We start from the raw sequence: 20,783 nt of genomic DNA, 5'->3' as shown, positions 1-20,783 counted from the left end.
CTTTGCCACATTGCTCTAGCTAGAGATTAAAGGACTTGATTTGTTCAGCTCTCTGTTTATCATTCAATAGTGAATTTGGTCATTTTGTGTTTTATTCCATTATGATCTGATAGATTGCAGGGTATTATATCTACATTTTGTATTTGCTAGGTGTTTCTTTATGTACTAATGGAAGTTGTGAAAGTAGGAATCCCTGTCTCATTCTAGTTTTTAGAAGAAATTCTGTAGTTGTTCTCCATTTAGAATTATGTTGGCATTGGGTTTGTCATGTATAGCTTTTACAATGTTGAGGTTTGATTCCTTAATTCCTGTATTTTCTAGTGTTTAAAGCAAGAATGGATGTGGTATTTTGTCAAAAGTAAATGGTGCATCTATTTGGATAATCATGTGTTCTCATCTCTGTGTCTATTTGTGTGATGAATTACATTTATTGATTTCCATTTGTTGAATCAATTTTGCATTCCTGGGATGAAACTCACTTGGTCATGGTGCACTATTTTTTAAAATATATTTTTATGGAATTTAGCAGTATTTTATTGAGGATTTTTGCATCTATGTTCATCAAGGATATTAGTCTGAATTTTTCTTTTTTTGATGTGTCTTTGGATTTGGTAGCAGTGTGAGATAGGCTTCATTGAATTAACTTGAAGAGTTCCCTCTTTTTTACTTTGATGAAATGATTGAGGAGGATTGGTATTGGTTCTTCTTCAGAGGTTTGGTAGAAATAGGCTGAGCATCCATCTGGTCCTAGGCTTTTCTTTGTTGGTAGAGTCTTGATGACTTCTTTATTCTCATTATTCGCAATAGATCTGTTTAAATTTTCTATATCCTCTGGTTCAATTTGGGTACTTCATGTTTCCAGGAATTTACTGATGTCTTTAAGATTTTCTAGCTTATTTGGATATAGATATTGAAAAATAGACTCTATTTATGCTCTGTTTCAGTAGTGTCTATGCTGATATTTCCATTTCCACCATATACTTTAGTACTTTGCATGTTTCTCTCTGTGTTAGCTTGGCTAAAATTTACCAATTTTGTTTATTAAAAAATTGATTAATTTCTTTTTCAATATTTTGATTTTATCAGTTTCATCTTTGATTTTTATTATTTGCTTTCTTTTGCTGATTTTAGTGTTTTTCTCTAGGTCCTTAAAATGTAATGTTAGATTATTTGCTTAGTAGTAAAAGAAATAAAGAGTAAAGAGAGAACAATGGAATTTGATTATTTGTAAGAGAAATGAGAGATATAGAAAAAAAGGGAAATAAAAGATTTGAAACAGAATACAAAGCCAATGCAAAATATGCTAATTGAAATCTTTAACCCTCAGAAACAGATAATGGAAAAAATAACTATGTTTAACAATGGCACAAATGAAGAGGCAGAAACATATGTAGATGTGCAAATGTATAAATATTCATCATGCATCCATCTGTACACAGAGAAAAACTAAAATAACAATAACAACAACAAAAATAAAAACCTGGGTTGTTACTGAGATTATGTGCTTGTTGTCTGTTCCAAAGTATCTTTCCATATCTCAGTTTCCCTTCTCCATGGAATGGCATGGGGAGCTGTGAGAAGTGCTGTCAGCTGCATTCCCATGATAAGGGTTATGCTGCATTGTACAAAGTATACTCAGGGAAGGCAGTGAGGTCCAGTATTTTCCCCAATTGTTTTATTCCATGGGGAGTTACTAGGCATAAATAAATCAATGCACATCTCGTACTATACCCCACTCTTCTCCTCAGGGCTACATTCATGGGACAGTGAAGCCAATCCTTTACCATTCTGTATTTCCAGGGCACTGTTCTTTCTGACATCCTGAGGTCTGCTACCAAGCACCAAGCTCCATCAATCCTGCTCAATGAGATTTTGAAGCCACTGCCACTGGCTTGGGGCACTGCTGTGTCAAGGGAAGAGAGGAGGATAGGCTCTTTTTGGCTTATCTGACTTGCATTACCTCCAGGAAAAATACTGTCCATGCCAGGAATTTTACTGATTTGCTAGGCTCAGTTTAGGCCTTGTGGCTGGTGTATGCCAGATTTATGTATCGAACTGAGCCTCAACATATGGATCTAAGTTCTCAGTCTGAGTTGGAGCCACTGCAGTAACAGATGTTTAAATATATCTCCAGCTTCTGCTACCTGTACATAGCAGGCAGACCGGTGGTGACTTTCATTCCACAGTTTAATGAGTAGAAAAACTTGAGTCTGCCCAGGGCAGGCTTGACCCCTGGTCCCAGATTCTGCATTCCAAGACTGTCTGCAGCACTTTTCTTCTTATTATTATTATCTTTTTTAATTTTAGGTGGACACAGTATCTTTATTTTATTTTTACATGATGCTGAGAATTGAACCCAGTGCCTCATGCATGCTAGGCAAACACTCTACCTCTGAGGCATAACACTAGCCCCTTGTCTGCAGCACTTTTCAGTCTCTTCTGTCCTCATGTACTGATTTCCCCCACTCACATCAGAACCTAAGCTTCAGTTCTGTTTCTCATCTTCATCTGATGCACCCCAAATTCCCCAGTTTTTAAGGCTCTCTGTCCAATATTGAGTATCAGGGGCATGCTTTAATCCCCACCTCACAGAGAAGTAATTTTCTCACTCTCTGAATCCCATGTCATGGAGCTGTGAGAAAAGCCACTTCCTGCTTGTCTCCCCTTGTTTGACACTGATATCTTTTTCCTATTTTATGTGACAAAGATAAGGTTTTCTTTCATTTTTACAGCTTTTAGTAAAGATTAAGGTTATGGGACCAATAATTTACTTTTAAGTATCAAACTTTTATAATTCCCATGTTTCTTCCTTGCATTTGATAAGTACAAAGTGGGAGACATAGGAATTGTTAATGCATTCATTAATTACCTGTCAGAAATACAATTAATATTAATTCTAAAAATTTCTCCAATATGGGCCTGGGGGAATATTTTATAACAAAACATCAGTGTCATAAGCTTTTAATATTTTTATTTCTATTTTGATTAGATATATATTTAGACAGATCACTGATTGAGATTCCTTTTAGTTTAACCTTATGTCAGGAATCTGCATATTTAAGGAATGTAGACTTCAAGTTTGGAGACTGCCACTGATTTTTGCAGATGAGAAACTGGGAAATGGATTCCCAGAGGAAGGAGGACATTTACATAATAGTTAGGGAAACAGAGGTACAAATACCAAGACTCTGCTTTTCTGGCAGTCTTTCCCCTTGAGTGTCTGTAAAGGTTTTAAAATGCTTCCTAGTTTATGAGGACTTGAAAAAAGTGGGAATGACACAGAAAAAAAATCAATTTTATAATTTATTTCAATGTGTCTGAAAGATGTATTCTAAATAACATATATATTCACTTTGTAGCTTTCAAAAAAATTTTTAAAGTTCCAGAGAACTCTTTGCACTTTTTATGTATAAAGGGATTGGATAGTGTATTATTACTGGTGATTTCCATGCTGAATAACAAAGACCGACATTTTCAAGCCACCTTGCTTAGTATTTGACTCCTGGAATTCCAAGATAGGGAACTGTGCATCTTGCTACCTTGTCTTGAGTTATCAGAGGTTTGTTTCAGTTCAGGTGGAAGAAAAATGCCAGCCATTACATGGATTTTAAGTTCAGTCTTCAAGACAGGCAATTTGCAAAAATAAATTATTATCAGGTTCTGCTGATTTATTGGCTTTTTCTCTGAATTGGAACTAAGAGTGCCTTCATTGAATATTTTATAGATTCACAGCAGTAGAGACAGAAAGAGGTAAATATATGCTATTTTTTTTAAATGGAGGTCATATTTTAATTATATCAATCATGAAACACCATTTATTTAATAAATTATACCTTAACTTTAAACAGAGTTTACTTTAAAAAGAAAACTACTCACCTGTTTTTTTATACATTTTTGCTCTAAAGATCTACTAAAAAAATCACATCCAGGTGATTGCTGCTTTGCAAGGGTTGAGAGCAAGTATAAAGCTCATAATAAGGTAAAGTGATGTTTTATAAAGCTCATGTTCTTGCTCTGAATTTTGTGTTTTAAGATGTTAATGCTGAAAATGTGGCTATATTTTTCTTACATTTTATATGAAAATTTACTAATAATCCATTTTAAAGAATTATGTTGAATTTTTTAAAAATGTTTTTTGTATCAATGTTCTCTTAAGTACTTGGGAGTCCTGGGGGCAGGAAGGAATGATAGCCTGGGAAATAAATAGTAACAGAAAAATTGCAGCTTTCTAACTGCAGAAAAATATAATATTTAGTCAAGGATTTTTGGATTAGTTTATATTCCTGTAGTTTTAAATCATTCTTACATGACTTACAATATCCATTCCTAAATTAATTTTTATAGAATTGTGGAATTTCCCTGGTGCCATTAGTTTGGAATGTATAATATACATTGCATATAACTTTTCTTTTTTCACTTGGACCCTTGATGTTTTGGTATCATAACATTTAAGGAGACTTGTATTCTCTATTTCATTCCTTGGCTCTGTATTTATACGAAAGTAATACTGGGAATTGTGGCAACCCAGTAATCTAGAATCTATATCTTTTTTTTTTTTAAAGAGTGAGAGGAGAGAGAGAGAGAGAGAGAGAGAGAGAGAGAGAGAGAGAGAGAGAGAATTTTTAATCTTTATTTTTTAGTTCTCGGCGGACACAACATCTTTGTTGGTATGTGGTGCTGAGGATCGAACCCGGGCCGCACGCATGCCAGGCGAGCGCGCTACCGCTTGAGCCACATCCCCAGCCCTAGAATCTATATCTTAATACTTGCATTAAGAAGGGCTTGCATATCCATACATTGAGTCTTTCCACTAAAACTTTCAGTAATTTTAAAAACTATAAGTAAATAGCAGATAGATTAGAAGAACATAAGGAAGTACTAGGTCCTGAATTAGAACAAATTAAATTCTATGCTTTTATAATTATATCCTAGTATATAAATTCTATTTTGATGTATAACTGAAAAGAACCAATATAAATTCTCAAAAAAAAGTCAGGTAATGAAATTTTCTAAAAATTTACTCTTCATCTAATCGAAGAATAGATGGCATGTGCAAAGTAATAACCAGTTTTAGAAGCAGAAACTCCAATAATTGAAATACTTTAGTTTCAGAATTGTTGTTTTTTCATTATACTTTCTTAAAATATCCAAATTCTATGTCACACTCTGAAATTTCAAATTTTAGATGTTTCTATATTTACTTAAATATTCATTGCAAAACACTACTATTTTATAAACTATTCCAGGTTAGGAAATATATTTGCAAATATCCTGGAGCAGCTAAAATAAGGTTAAATGTAAACAACATCTTTTGTTTTTGAATAACTTTAATTTTATTTCAGTTATAAAGAGCCAAATATTATGTGAGTAAGAAGGGTGTAATTTTTATTTGGGGGATAAAAGTATAGAGTTATCATATTGTATTCCATTTAGAATGCTATTATGATATTATTCATAACTTAACTGAGCTCATTTGGCTTGGAAAAATGCACTATTTCTAGCAATTGGTGTTATATTCTTTGTTGAACATGAGTAAATGTGCATAAAATAAATGTCTACTTGTTGAAACGTCCTATGTAATATAATATGCATGAGATAACTAGTAATTAAGTATATTGAATTCAAAAATATGCTTTAATTTTTCATTTTCTATTAATATGTTGGATGTGAAAGTTTTGAGCAAGTTATCTCAAATTGGTGCTATAAAGGAAGAATAAACAAGTTAGAGTAATGTCATAAATGTGTTAGTAGAAACAACAATATCCTCCAAGCCTTCTCCAAATTTGAGTTTAGATTTGGACTTCAGATGAAAATTTGTAGTTTCTCCCTTCTTGCTTATCCTTTAAAAAACAACATATTCCACTGTCTTTTGTTACGTATGTCAAGCAAACCTGGTGATGTGGTTAGCAGCACCACCTGGTTTATTAAGAGATATTGTATTGTTTTATATCTTATTGTTTTGTTAATTTAATTATATGAAGGTACTGGAATAAAAAGAATATACATCCCTTTCTAAAACAATAACCTACTATAATGCCTAATTTTCCCTGCAGAAAACATTCTTCAGTGTCTTTTCATTGTGCCATTTCTGTCACTTTGGTTTGGTTATTGAGTTAGTGTTTCTGTTTAGTAACTCTGTGTGGTTTTTATTTATTGATATCACCCCAGAAGATGGTTTTTGTCATTTCTCTTTCTTTTGAAAGCAGCAAAATTTGTATAATCATTTATCTTTAGCTATTTAACACATAAGATGGACAAAACTTATACTGTTTATGAATACAGTCAATCATCTTTGATACTCTAAAAGCTCATGTCTTATGAGCTTTTCCCTCAAGAGGTAATTCATGCCAATATTAAGTCATAAAAACACATTAAAATATTACCTATAATTTCTCATATTGTTAGTCTTTTTCAAAAGTATTCTAAATAAATATGGATATGATTTTTATTCTATAACATTCAGCTTAAAAATAGTATAATGTATTTCAGTATTTGTGTAAAAATCAATTGGAGATAAGGGGAGTGACATTTTGGAGATATCTCTGTCATGGCTCATAATTCTTACCCCATTAGTGAGAGAATTTTAGTTTGAGTATACATCAGAATGCTTATTCTGTTGTACCCTGCAGTAGTGGAGAACATTAATTATTTTGTCAACTTTGGTTCTTAGTATATTTTAATTTTTTTCTTCCTAGAACATCCCAGAAGAAGGAAAAGAATTAATTGAAGCTTCCAGACAATCCATGAAGAATGGTAAGATATTTGAAGACTGCCTGAAATTGTGATGCTTATTGACTTTAAATTGCAGAATTTTATATACTGTTTATTATGTTTTTACCGTCAGAAGTAAAATATGACATTGGGAACCAAAAGAGTGGAAACTTACCTGTCAACAGTAAACCTACCAATCAAAGAAGGAAGTAGTTGAAACCACACTTGTGCAGGCAATCAGAATAAAGAATGATTGTCCTTCCATTCCGTCACCTGATTCAAAGGTAATGTATTTAAAAAAAATTCTTTGCATTTTTTTTACATATCATCTTCCATGATGACAAACATGCTAGAAAGAAATAAGGCTACCAGGTTATAGTAGAAAACAAGGATAGCAACAGATGAGGTATATTTATAGAATTCACATTGAGAAAATATGGTGGGAATAAACAGTTTTTCAGTGTGCCCTTATGAAAGGAAAGAAATAGAAAAGAAGCCAAAAAAACAGCTTTATGAATATAAACCTGAGAAAAGGGGATTCATACAAAGAATTCATTTATGAAGGGAAAGTTGTGTCCAGATTGAAAAAGAGAGTCAAGATAGCTGATAGTTAAAATAATAAATATTAAAATTAATAAGAGTAGCAACTTAATATTAGGCCAAACTTTGGAATGTTATGGGAAGTACATGCTGGACGTATAGAACAATGTGTCATATTTGTCTATCATTTACTCTTGACGTCCTTCAATGACTAGGAGGCAGGGTTTGGGATTACAATCACAATCATTTGTGATTATAATGAATAGAAAACTAAGCAAATAAATGTGGCATATTTTATATGCTTAAGAAATCAATGTGACATATAACTAAAAAGAAATCAATTAAAAAAAATATATATATATATATATATACAGATAGTACTGCTATTCAATAAAATAAAAATCTAAATAGAACAAGTATTAGTATTAATGAATATAATAAATAAAAAAATGAACTTCTAAAAATTAAAAAAGATGGTAAATTTTTAAAAATTGATACACATTAATTATACAGAATTTTCGTGGTGGCATATTTGTACATACATATAGATTAAGTATATTCCCATAATTCTGTCTTCAACATTCTTTCCTCCATACTCCCAATTTTATGTATGCTAATGGTTAAAAATTTTTATTCATTTATTTTTATGTTGAACATTTCCACCTCTAGTTATTCATATGAGAACAATATATGATACTTTTTTACTGAGTCTGGCTTATATTACTTAACATTATGCTTCCCTGTTTCATTCATTTTGCTAAAATTAACTTATTTTTGTTGTTCTCTTTGCATAGAAATCTTCCTTGTGTATATATACCACATTTTCTTTATCCATTCTTTTATTAACAAGCATATAGCCTGATTCTATAACTTGCCTATCATTAATAGTGTCATGGTAAAGACGGGCATATGTATATCTCTAAAGTAAGCAGATTTTAATATTTTCCATTAAGCACTGAGTAGTATAGTTGGATAATAAAGTAGTTCTATGTTCAGTTTTTGAGTAGCCTTCATATGAATTTCCATAGGGATATAGTAATTATGTTCCTACCATTCACATATAAGAGATTTTTCTCCTCATCTTCCCAGTATTATTTGCTTTCTTGATGGTTACTTTTTTGAATTGTGTAAAATGGGAGCTTGTTGTTTTGATCTGCATTTTCCTGATTGATAAAGATATTATGGGGTTTTTTTTCACTGAAGTGTTGGCCTTTGTATCTCTTATTTTGAGGACTCACTGTGCATTTGCTCATTGATTGAAAAGGTTTTTGTGTTTCTGGTGTTAAGATATTTGCATTAATATTTTCAGGTTATTAACCCTCTGTCAGAAGAGTAGCTAGTAAAGCTACTCTTTTCTCCAATTCTGGAGGCTACCACTTCTTACTGTTATGCAGGAATTTTTTCAGTTTGATGCACCCCCTCTTATCCATTGTTGCTCTTTTTTTCTGAACTATAGGGAGCTCTATTCAGGAAGTCATTGCCTACATACTGAAGTGTTTTCCATATATTTTTTCTTCTAGCATTTGTAAACCTTCTAGTCTGGTACATATGTCTTTAGTCCTTTTTGAATAAACTCTTGTATAGTGTTATAAAATAGGCATCTAGTTTCCTTCTTTTACATATGGATATCTAGTTTTTCCAACACTATTTCTAAAATGTCTTTTGTCTTTCCTCCAAAATATGTTTTTGGTGTCTTTGCCTAGTATCACATGACTGCATCTGTGTGACTTTGCTCTCTGACTTTTCTTCTACCCATTGGTCTATGAGTCTTTCTTTACACCAGGGCCATGGTTTTTATTACCATGGCTATGTTTTATATTTTGAAATTGGGCATTGTTGTTTATCCATTATTTCTCTTATAATCAGCATCACTTTGTCTAAGTCTTTTTTTGTTTATTTGTTTTCCTCCCATACAAATTTAGGAGTAGTTCTTTTTTCCCAATTTTCGTGAAAAATGTCATTAGAATTTGAATGGGAATACATGGAATATATAATTCATTTATGGCACTATGTCCATTTTCACAATATTAATTCTGCCTCTCCATGAACATAGGAGGTCTTTTTAATTCCTATTTTCTTCTTTAGTTTCCTTTTTCATCAATCTGTAATTTTTTTTGAAGAGGTCATTCACTTCCTTCTTGAGGGTTATTCCTAGCTATTTTTAAAGCTATTTGAATGAGCTATTACTCTTTCTTCATTCTCACTAGGTATGCTATGGTATATAGACACTTTATTCTTATATATTTATTTTGTTTCCTGTTACTCTGATGAATTCGTTCATCAAAAGTAGAATTTTCATGATACATCATTTATGTTCCTCTAAGAATAGGACTATATCATTTGCATATAGAAATGATTTAACATTTTAACTTCCCTATTTGAATCTCTTTTATTTCTTTCTCTTGTCTAAACTTTTAAGTACTGTGATTAGTGAGATTGGTAGCAATGAACATTTTTGTCTTTTCCGATTTTAGTGAAAATGCTCCTTGCCGCACTCCAGCTGCAGCAAAATAGTGTGGGGCGGAGGGGGGGGGGTGACAAGGAACTTGTTTAGATTGATACAGCAGGAGTAGAAGCCCTTTATTGTAGGACAACAGAGGTATTTATACATTTTGCACAGCTTATCTTAATTAGCATAAACTAGATACATCAGTCAACCAATAAGGAATCTCCACACTTAATGGCTCGCTGGCCTTACTTCACAAACCACTCCCTCTGGCATTTTTCCAGGCACCATCCAGACTTGTTTACAGACTCTAACATTTCTCTGGAAAAATGCCAGGTGCCATCCTGACTTGTTTACAGACTCTAACAGTTCCTCTTCATTATACTATTGGCTTTGGGCTTGATATACTTGGTCCTTATTATCTTGTAATAAATTTCTCATATTTCTAGTTTCTTGGGGCTTTGTTATGAAGGGCGATTGAATTTATCAAAGGCTTTTCCTGCAGCTGCTTAAATGATCATGAAATTTTGCCCTTGATTCTATGTGGTGCATTAGTTTTATTGATTGGCATGTATTGAATCATCCTAGAGCAAAACCAGCTTTTATATATTTGTTTTTGTTTTTGTTTTTATGTGACTAGAGTCTCAAACCAGGAGCACGGTACCACTGAGCCACATCTCCAGCACCTTTTATTGTTTACTTTGATACAGGTCTCATTAAATTTCCCAGGCTGGCTTTGAAATTACAGTGTTCCTCAACAACCTGCTGCCTTTCTGAGAATGTAGACATATACCACCATGCCTGACACTGTATGTAATTTTGTAATGTGTTGTCAAATGTTATTTGTAAAGATTTTATGATTTTTGTACTATGTTCCTCATGGATATTGGTATCAATTTCTTTCCTTGTTCTGTTCATATTCGCTTTTCCAGTAAGGGTAATACTTTGCAGAATTGCTTTGGAAGAATCTTTCCTTTGCTCTTACATGTAATAGGAGGACTAATATCAGTTCTTCTTTAAATATCTGATAAAATTTAGCCATGCATTCACATTTGGTCTTGGAGGCCTGTTATTATTGCTTCAACCTAATTGCTTGTTATTGAGCTGTTTGTTTTTTTTTCTATCCCTTTGATTCAAAAATGTTAGGCCATATTTTACAAATATCTTCTAGATTTTTTTGTTGCAATTTTAGTTTTTAAAATAATCTAGATTTTCCCATTCATTGACAAATAAGGTTTCCTATAGTCTCTAGAGATCTTTGGATTTCAGTGGTGTCTGTTTTAATATTTCTGTTTTTGTTTTTACCTTTATTCATTTGAATCTTCTTTCTCTTTTTTTTAGTTCCCTTGGCAAAGGGTTTGTCAATTTTATTCACAATTTCAATAACCAATTATTTGTTTTATTATTAATATGTTTTTTAATTATTTTATAATTTTGGCTCTGACATTAATTATTTCCTTTCTTGTATTGGTTTTAGAATTCATTTACTGAAGTTTGTCTTAGACTTTGGATGCTTCATAAGGTATTTAATTTGAAATATCTCAGATTTTTAATGGAGGTAGCCATTGCTATAAACTACCCTCATACAATTGCTTTTGGTAGATTAGTGAAGGGACATCAGAAGGGAAAGAAAAGTTCCTGTGCATTAAGATTTATCAAAATATGACATGTGCATTTCTGTATATAGTATAATGAACTCCACTATTATATTTACATACAATGTCTCAGTAAAATAAAATAAAAAACAAGCAATAAAAAATAACTGCTTTTACTTTGTCCCATAAATATATAGATGTTGTGTTTTGACTCTCTTGTGGTTCTTGGTTTATTTAAAACTTTCCACCCCTGATTTCATCAGTGACTCTTTGATTATGCAACTGTATTATTAATTCTTCAAGTATTCATGCAGTTTCTGTAGTTCTACTCACTATTTTCTTCTTTTATAATTAGATAATTATTTCACATATAATATTGGGGTTCATTTTGCAATAATCATAGAAGCATGGTATATATTTTTCCAGTTTGAATTCCCAGTACTCTCCCTTCCCTACCTCTGTTATCTCTTATCTACTCCACTGTTCTTTCTTGTATTTATTTGTAGTTGTTTTAATTAGTACATCATTGATATACATCAAAGTGAAATTCGGTGTGATATATTCCTAAGTGTACAAAGGAAAATTTCTTCAGATTCATTTCACCACACTTCCTTTGACAGTCCCTTCATCCCTTTAAATCTCCTTCCTCTACTCCGCTGACCTCTCTATTTTTATGGAATCCCCCATTTTTTCTTTATTTTTATCTACCTTCTTAATATAAGGGAAAATATTCAACCCTTGACTTTCTTGAGTCTGAGTTATTTCACTTAGCAGGACATTTTCCATTTTCATTCATTTACTAACAAATGCCATTATTTCTTTTTATTGATGACTTACTAAGTAGAGCTGCATTACATGTATGTGCCACATTTTCTTTATACATTAATCTGTTGATTGGCACCTAGGCTTCTTTTTGATAGCCTTTCTATTTTGAATTGTGCTGCCATAAAATTTGATGGGGCTGCATTCCTAAAATATGCTGATTTTAAATCTTTTGAATATATACCAAGGACTGGGAGAGTTGGGTAATACATTACTGGTGTTTTGAGGAATCTCTTCATTGCTTTCCAGGGTGTTTGTGCTAATTTGCAGTCCCACCAACAATGTACAAGTGTACTTTTCTTCTGCATCATCAACAGTTATTATTACTTGAGTTTTTGATAATTACCATCCTGAAGAGAGTGAAGTAAAATCTCAATATAGTTTTTATTTGTATTTCCCAAACTGCTGGAGATGTTGAACTTTTTAAATATATTTATTGTTCATTTGTAATTCTTTTAAGAACGATCTCTTTAGTTTTTTTTTTCAATTTATTCTGTGAGTTATTAATTGCTTTATAATAGTTTTTGAGTTTTTTATATATTCTGGATATTAACACGCATTTGTGGATCAGGTGGCAAAGATCTCCCATTCTGCAGGTTCTGTCTTTATGCTTTTATTTGTTTCCTTTAGTGTTCAGAAGTTTTTAATTTGATGCCATCCTACTTATTGATTCTTGGTTTTATTTCTTATGCTTTACAAGTTTTGTTAGGGCAATTGGTGCTTGTGTTAATGTGTTGAAAAGTTCACCTTACAATTTTATCTAGCAGTTGTAGAGTTTCTTGTGTAATTCCTAAATCTTTGATCCACTCTTGAGTTTACTTTTTCTCTTCATGTGTGTATCTATTTTTCCCAGACCCACTTGTTAAAAAGGCTGTATGTGTTATTTTCTGATAGCAATCCATTGTGATGTGGTAAGGGCTAGAGGGAATTATTTCAGTTTTGTATTTACTAAGACATGCTTTGTATCCTAATATATGATCTATTAGAAAAGAAGTTTTTTGTATGCTAAAAATTATGAGTTCTGTTCTTCTCTGATGAAATAGTGTGTAGATAACTATTAAGTTGATATGATATAAAGTAAAAGTGATATATAGGACAGTTATTGATGTTTTGTCCACCTAACCAGTCACTTTTGATAGTAGTATTAACTTCACCAACACTTATGTTTTTTATTGGGGCCTATCTGTCCCTTTAGACTGAATAGTGATTATTTTTATAAAATTGGTTGCAATGCCATTCACATGTAAATATTTTACAGACGTTTTTCTTCTTGTTGGATTTTTCCCTTTAGCAGTATGTAGTGACCTTCTTTGCTACATTTGAGTAATTGTTGCTTGAAGTCACCTTTATCACATTTACAAATAGCTACTACTTTTTTGGCTTTCATTTACATGGAATATCTCTCTATTTTTTCACTTTTATTATGTGAACAACTTTGCAATTCACGTGTGTTTCTTGTAAACCACATACATTTGGGTCTTGTTTGTTAATTGAATATTTCAGTCTATATCTTTAAGTTGATAATTAACACGATGTGAATCCAATGTTAATTAGGTGTGTTTCTTTATAATAGAGGGTTCACTCTTAATTCGCATTTGCTTATCCACTCTTCTGGTTACATTAATTCTTTGTATTCTCCAATGATTTATTTTAATCTTCTTCTTGTGTATATAAAATTCCATTGTGAATCTCCTACACTGGTAGCTTAGTTGTCATAGTTTATTTTAGTTTATTCTTGTTTTGAAAGGTCTTTATTTCTGAAGAATAACTTTGATGCAGATCACAGTATAGACTGGCAGTACTGAAGTAAGACAGATGAGACTGGACTCCAGAGGAATTAGCAGGAAGCAGGTTTATTGTCTCCAGCATCTCCAGAGGGAGCTTTCACTTAAAACAAATTCTTTCACTGAATACTGAGTCTAGACATTTGTTGAGCTTTATACCCAGTGGTGTGGACAGGGGAGCTTGAAGGTATACATTTTTGCAGGGGTCTACATGAAAGTTATTTTTTTTCTGTGAGTTCTCATAAGTTACCTGGTGTCTCATTTCTTAGAACTGTCAGGGATTTTACAGATTATACCACAGAAGCAGAGTGCATTCATTAAGTCCAGGGGTAATTTTTTTCCCCAAATTTGAATTGCTTTTAATGATTTTTAAGTTTCCAAGAATAAAAACACAATACAGGTCTATATCATACCATATGTTAATTGCTCTCATTCAGAGGAAATGCTATCTGGCTAGGATGGTGTCTTAATACAGAAGAAGGAACAAACATAACCCAGGTTTGTTTTGGCCCCTCTCCCAATTTTCTCTTTATCCCCTATAACACACACACACATAGACATACAACTTTTCTCACCAAATAAAACTAATCTTGCTTGGAAACAAATGTGGATACTATTCATCTCTGCATACTGCATAAAACACTGCTCACTAAGAGTGAGTATGAACTATGAAGTAATCATTTTCAAAACCAGTTTAATATAGTTGTAACTTTGCCACATAATCCAATTTTAGTTTGGTTTCCTAAAAATTAGTAAACTATCCAGGTTGACAGGTCTGTAACACTCAAACCCTTTTTTTCTATCACACATGTACTCTACACCCATACATACCACACAAGCACACAAAGACATACAACATTCCCACTCTTCACAGGGCTCTACATTAACATTTGCTCTAATGTGGTGACATCTGAAAATATTAAAAATCACAAACATCTCCAGATGACCTTTCAACCTTGATGTCAATGTATAAGCTTAAGATTAATAACATATATCAGTACCCTGTGGCAGATCCAATAATTAACTTAAATTTAATAGTTTGAGGAAAGTATAACCAGTAAGATTTTCCTAGAAATGAAAGTGAAAATTTTGAAAGAAACATTTCATGCCTCCAAATTAAGAATGTCAAATTGTCAATTTACTGAGGTTCTATACAATAATGTAAACTTTACTGAGGCTGTTAATTATGTAATATAAAATAATTTGTTTTTGTTTGTTTACACCACAGTCAAATGTGAATATTAATATAAAGCCTTCTCTGCCCAAAGATTATAAAAATCCTAAGTTTAATTAAATTTAGGGGCCTTCACCAAACTTGCTGCAAGTTTGGGGACATAAATATCCAACAGCCATAAAGCTGTGAAAGCCCCTATAAGGAATAAAATAAATCCTACTTGCCTCAGACTGAACAGAGTAACACTGAGACTCAGCCTCAGCCTGTCCTATGCCAGGGCTATAGGAAGAAGAAAATTTTAATTTTAGAAAAACATTACCCAATTAATTTAAAAAACATGCATTAATTTTTTTAAAAAAAAATCCAATGATCAAGCAAGAAAAGGAGAAAAGAGCAGCTCTTTTATCTACTACAATTCCATTTTGAGCCCATATTGTTTTTTTCCTAGGGAAAGGGAATTTTCCCCTATATAAGTTTAATTAAACTGAGTTCAATACATAACTTGTTCAATGGAATAGGTATTCTCCCATATCTAATGGCAAAAATTGTGAGAGATTTCCAAAACACAAATTCAAATGAAATAATTCCAGCAGTCTCTTAAAAATTGATCCTCATTTGCCAGCCTTGTTACTATCATCAGTAGTAAATCTTATAAAATAGAAACTAGTGCCAGAGAAAATGTTGTTTTTGCTTTTCTACAAAGGATGATAAGTGGAGTAGATGAAAGAGCCAAAACTACAGTTCTATTAATCTTATAACTTCCTCAATAATGGCAATCACAGTGCCTGCCTGAATTTATCAAATCCTCAAAGTAGGACAGTTAAAATTCAATTTGACTCAACTTTATCTACTACTTAAAGAAGCACAAGTCAAAAGAGTTATTTCAACATAATTTGTCCCACTCATGATTCAACCACATTAAGGACCCCAGAAGCAGTTAGGTAAGAGGTATTTTCTAGAAGCTTAATCATCTTTAGGTGCATGAAAATTACAGATTACATAACACTAAATGGGCATCACCTATGAGCCACATAACTTACAAGGTACAGGAAAGATCATGTACTTAGTTCTTAAATGCCATGCATAACACCATCAATTAATTGTTCATTAGAATTTTATCACTTGTTTAAATTTTTTTATCCCTTTGGACCCCAGAGAACAATAAAATTTGCTATAAAATATTGGTCTTCTCATAAAATTCACATAAAGCTTTACACAATTTTTATAAAGGTCTACCAACTCTTATAAAGTTTGTGGATAAATCTGTACATGAAATCCTTTATTAACACTGATTTGGGAGAGCATTTCCTATTTAATCATTATAAATGATTAATCATTCTTAATCAGGCCACTTTTACCTTAAATACTTTTCAACAAAGATTTTCTTTGGAAGTATGAAAAACTAGTGACCAAAAAAAAAAAAAACTAGTGACTAAAAAAAACTTAAGCATATTACAAAACAATTTAGCTATGCAAACAGTGGAAAGGATTGTGGGACTGGCAAAAGCTTTCTTGGTGATAAATGGATTCTGTCTTTTCAAAGTATGGAATTTTTTGCACCTCAATGGTACCAAAGTACAGAAGCTATATCAGAAGAGCACAGCACCAGATTTTAAAAACCATTCAGCTTTAAAATACTTGAAATTATTCACTTAAATACAAACTCTTCTGTAATGAGTACACATTTAAATATATTTTCCTACAAAGTTAAAGCCTTTTTGCCTTAAAACTTTATTTTTTAACATTTTTTCCCATAACCTCAAAGTTATTTTAAGAAATAATCACTTTTTAGAAGCCTTACAATTAGAGAAACTCCACTTGTATTCATTGATAATTATTTTGTGGATTATTTGATACTTAAAGATATCAGGAAAAACAAAAAGTCCAACAAGGGCTATTATTATAAAAGATTTGTAACACAAAATACTGAATAATGGCAGTTATCTCTACAGAAAAGTTCTCTATTAGATCACAATAATATTCAAATTTGCCAAGGATAAAAATAGCAAAGCCAAGTAGGCTTAATAACAGAAGGTATCCATCTAATCAAATAAATAATGTTACCTTCCAGGAACCTAATATATTTAAAAATTGTCAGTTCACCAATTACCATCAAACTACCCCAAGAGGCACAGTAGTACACTTAGAATAACACATAACAACCCATTAACAACATAAGTAGCTATTACTACATGCACCTAAGCTTCTAGAAGTTTGTACCTGAAAAGCTTCTGAGGTCCATGCAGTACTGAAATCTCAAAAATAATCAGCATGAAATTAATCGGTCTGGCAGTAGGCTCTAAATAGCTCATGGAAAAACTATTAAGGCTTATATATTTTAAATATCTATGAGATATGATGACACCCAAGGGTGTGGAAAGGTGACAATATGAAGATTTCAAACCTATTGCATAATAATTAATATGTATACTTAACAGAAATATCAACATACAATTCTATATAAACTGTTCAGTTTAAAACATGCAGCTAAGAAACAATCTACTATTCAAAGGACAGAATTCAATAATGTATCAAAACTGCATTGATAACTATGAATTTTATTATGTGGACATCTACTGTGGCATGCATCTGTACAAACCTTTCAGGCAGTGGTCCACAGCTGGGTTATGAAAAAAAAGGCATACATTTATCTCTCTTTATTACAATGAAGTTTAACAGTACAGAAAAGTCACATGACCTTTGTGGGTCAGATTTCTTAAACCCTGCAACATGAGGAACTCTAAATACATTAAGTATTGTTACACATTCAGACTTCCAATGCACAGGTACTTGGAAACAGCCCTCACCAAGCTAGGTTGGGGACATGAAGTCCAACAGCATCTGAAATGCTGTGAATGCATAACTTTACAAATAGCAATGTAAGCTTACAGAACTTGCCTTTATTAAGGTGGTATGTTCATGTAATTCCAGCGCCTTTACAATTTAACAATCCAAATTTACTATACTTCACTTCTAAAAGCCTAGATGAAACATGAAAAAGAAGCCATACAGTATAAATTGCAACCTCAGGAAAAGTTCCTGCTTTATTATTCCAAATAATTTTTCCCATCTAAAATAAATTTACAATAGTTCCTGGTATGTGGGAAGATAATGTTTGTTAAAGTCACAATGAAGCCTTATTGACGGAAGCTCGGCTATATAAACAGCACAAGTTGAGAAAAGGTTTAATCTCCAGACCTATTAAACTGGATGAAGCAAGATCAGTAATGGCCACCTTGCAACATTACAGGAGGTCTCATTCCCATTGGAGGTTGAGGAGGCCCATTTTGGTTATTGGGTACCATTGGTGGTCGCTGCCCATATGGTGGCATAGCACCAGGAAGGTAACCTGGCATGCCTTGATGATGACCACCATACTGACCATGAGGTGGCATTGTGGGTCTCATTCCTTGCTGCTGTGGGATGCCTGGCTGTGGTGGCATTATACCTCCAATTGGTCCAACTGGTGGATTACTGATTGGGGCCTGTCCTAGTCGAGGAAGATTATGCTGATAATTATGTAACTGTGCCCTTCTCTCTTCCAGTGATAAATCCTCATCTGGATGGATCAACTTACTGGTTGCACTGGTGGTTGTAAGTGTAGCAAGCTTACTTGTTATTGAAGCTGCTGGTTTTGCTGCAGTACTATTTGTTGTCCTAGTGGTTGAAGCTGTAGACTGTGTATAAGCAGGGAATGTAGGCTTTGGGGGTTCTGTAATTGTTGCAGGGGTGCTATTTAAGGGCTTGATATCTGTACCAACAGGTCCTTGCACAGCTGCCTGAGCTTGTGCTATGCTAGGAAACAGAGCTTTAGAAGATGTAGAAAGACTTTATGAATTGGATGAAGCTATACTTGAGCTTGTTACAGGTGTCCCCATTTGTCCAGCACTGGGAAAAAGAGGCTTAGTTACTGGAGGCTGTGGAGCAGGTACTGTTGCTGTTGGTGCAGGTGGCCTATTAAGAATACCTGATGCTTACACAGCCTGTACTTGAGTCATTGAAGGAATTCCAGGACAGGGAATGGGGGGGGCATACCTGGTGGCATACCAGGCATAAGAGGTGGTATTCCTGGTTCAGGTGTCATCATTCCACCCATTGGCATCATTATGGTTTCACCACAAAATGACTGGGTGTATTTTCTCTGATGATGCAATCCAGGTGGCATGCCTGGCATAACTGGTGGCATACCTGGCATCAGAGGAGGAACACCTGGCATTACTGGAGGCTTGCCTGGAGGCATTCCTGGTGCTCCTGGAACTGGTGGCAGTCCTGGCTGAACCATTGGAGGGATATAACCTTGCTGGGGTTGAACAGACTGTGGTTGAAATGAAGTTGAGGCTGCAGAGTCATCATCATCATACTCATCAGAATCATCCTGTTGCTTCTTTTTTTTTTGACTCTCTTGTGTTTTCTGTTCAAGAAGTTGTCATCTTTCATCCATATCTTTTTCGAGAATACCTTCCATACAGTATATTTCCAACTCTATGTATGTTCTCCTAGGTATTGCATTCCTTACAGCATCTATTGTCTCTTTATGAACCTGCATGCAATGAATAGCTAAGCCAGGTCCTGTATAAAATTTCTTATGACATATATGGCATTTAAAATGCTTTGCCTTTTTGTGCTGTATAAGGATCTTCTCATCATCAAATCTCTATTACAATACCAGCACCACGGCTTCAGCTAATTCTTCTTCTTGCGACCCATAGCTGTGTCCTTTCGGAAAATTAAAGGGAGGAGAAAAAAGCAGGAAAAGGAGGAAATACATTGCTCACTTTTCTGACCCAATGGCCACCACCTCATCCTACAAGAAACCCAGGGGTAGATTTAGTTTCTGCAAGTCAGAGCAGATCAAAAAGAAATAGGGAGTGTAACCACATTTGAGCCATTTTGTAGAGATCTTTGCTAATACATTGTAAACAAGAACAATTATGGTGAGGGTCTGTGGAGAACCTTAATGAAGATGCATTTGTGTATGAGGAGGTGCCACTATAGTATTTCTGTTTTAATGCTTGAAATATATTATTGCGTGTCCTTCTGGCCCTTTGAGTTATCCAAATGTGTTACCTTTTACCAATGACTTGGTGCTTCTCTCTTGAATCTGTAAAAATCTTTCTTTGGTCTGAATTTTGGCATTTTAAACAAAGAGCAGCTTCATTTGTGACTGTCATAAACTGGAAGCAATCAAGATTCCCCTGGACAGGTAAACAGAGAAACAAAGTGCTCTCACCACAGAGTGGACATGACTTGGGATTTAAAAGGGACAAACTAAGGTACCAATAGCGTGGCTGAGTGAGCCACTCTGGGAGTTTGTGTCATTCCATTCACATGACATTCTGGAAGGGCACATTGGCTGAGGCTGGTGTGGGGTCGAGCAGGAGATGTTCTAGGTTATTCTATGATGCTGTGGTGGTGGATATATGCACCACGCCTTGTGAAAATCCAGAGACCCACCAAGAGTGGAACTGGATGTAACCAAGTAAAATCCAACGTGAAGATGGGGACCTGTGACCACGAATCTACCTGCATTACGAGCACTGAGGATTGAGCCCAGCACTGAGGATTGAGCCCAGGACCTCCTGGGGGCTAGGCAAGTGCTCTGCCACACCTACAGCCACACCTCCAGTCCAACCCTACTGCAAATGCATGCCACAACCCCGCTGAGCAGGGTGAGGGGAAGTGACCTCCTGGAAACTCTGGAGGTCAGAAGA

At 33.8% G+C, this 20,783-nt stretch overlaps 1 protein-coding gene and 1 pseudogene across 1 annotated transcript in view; both read right to left on the bottom strand.

The window, feature by feature from the left end:
• Nucleotides 1-20,783, bottom strand: part of LOC144368167 (uncharacterized) — a 155,316-nt gene that overhangs the window by 73,695 nt on the left and 60,838 nt on the right. The window lies entirely within an intron of this gene.
• LOC101977441 (BUB3-interacting and GLEBS motif-containing protein ZNF207 pseudogene) lies at nucleotides 17,611-19,794 on the bottom strand (annotated as a pseudogene).

The sequence above is a fragment of the Ictidomys tridecemlineatus genome, chromosome 2, assembly GCF_052094955.1.
Source record: "Ictidomys tridecemlineatus isolate mIctTri1 chromosome 2, mIctTri1.hap1, whole genome shotgun sequence".
NCBI classification, from domain to species: domain Eukaryota; kingdom Metazoa; phylum Chordata; class Mammalia; order Rodentia; family Sciuridae; genus Ictidomys; species Ictidomys tridecemlineatus.
Note: the sequence above shows the minus strand (reverse complement) of the source record. Positions and strands in the feature narration are given on the sequence as shown.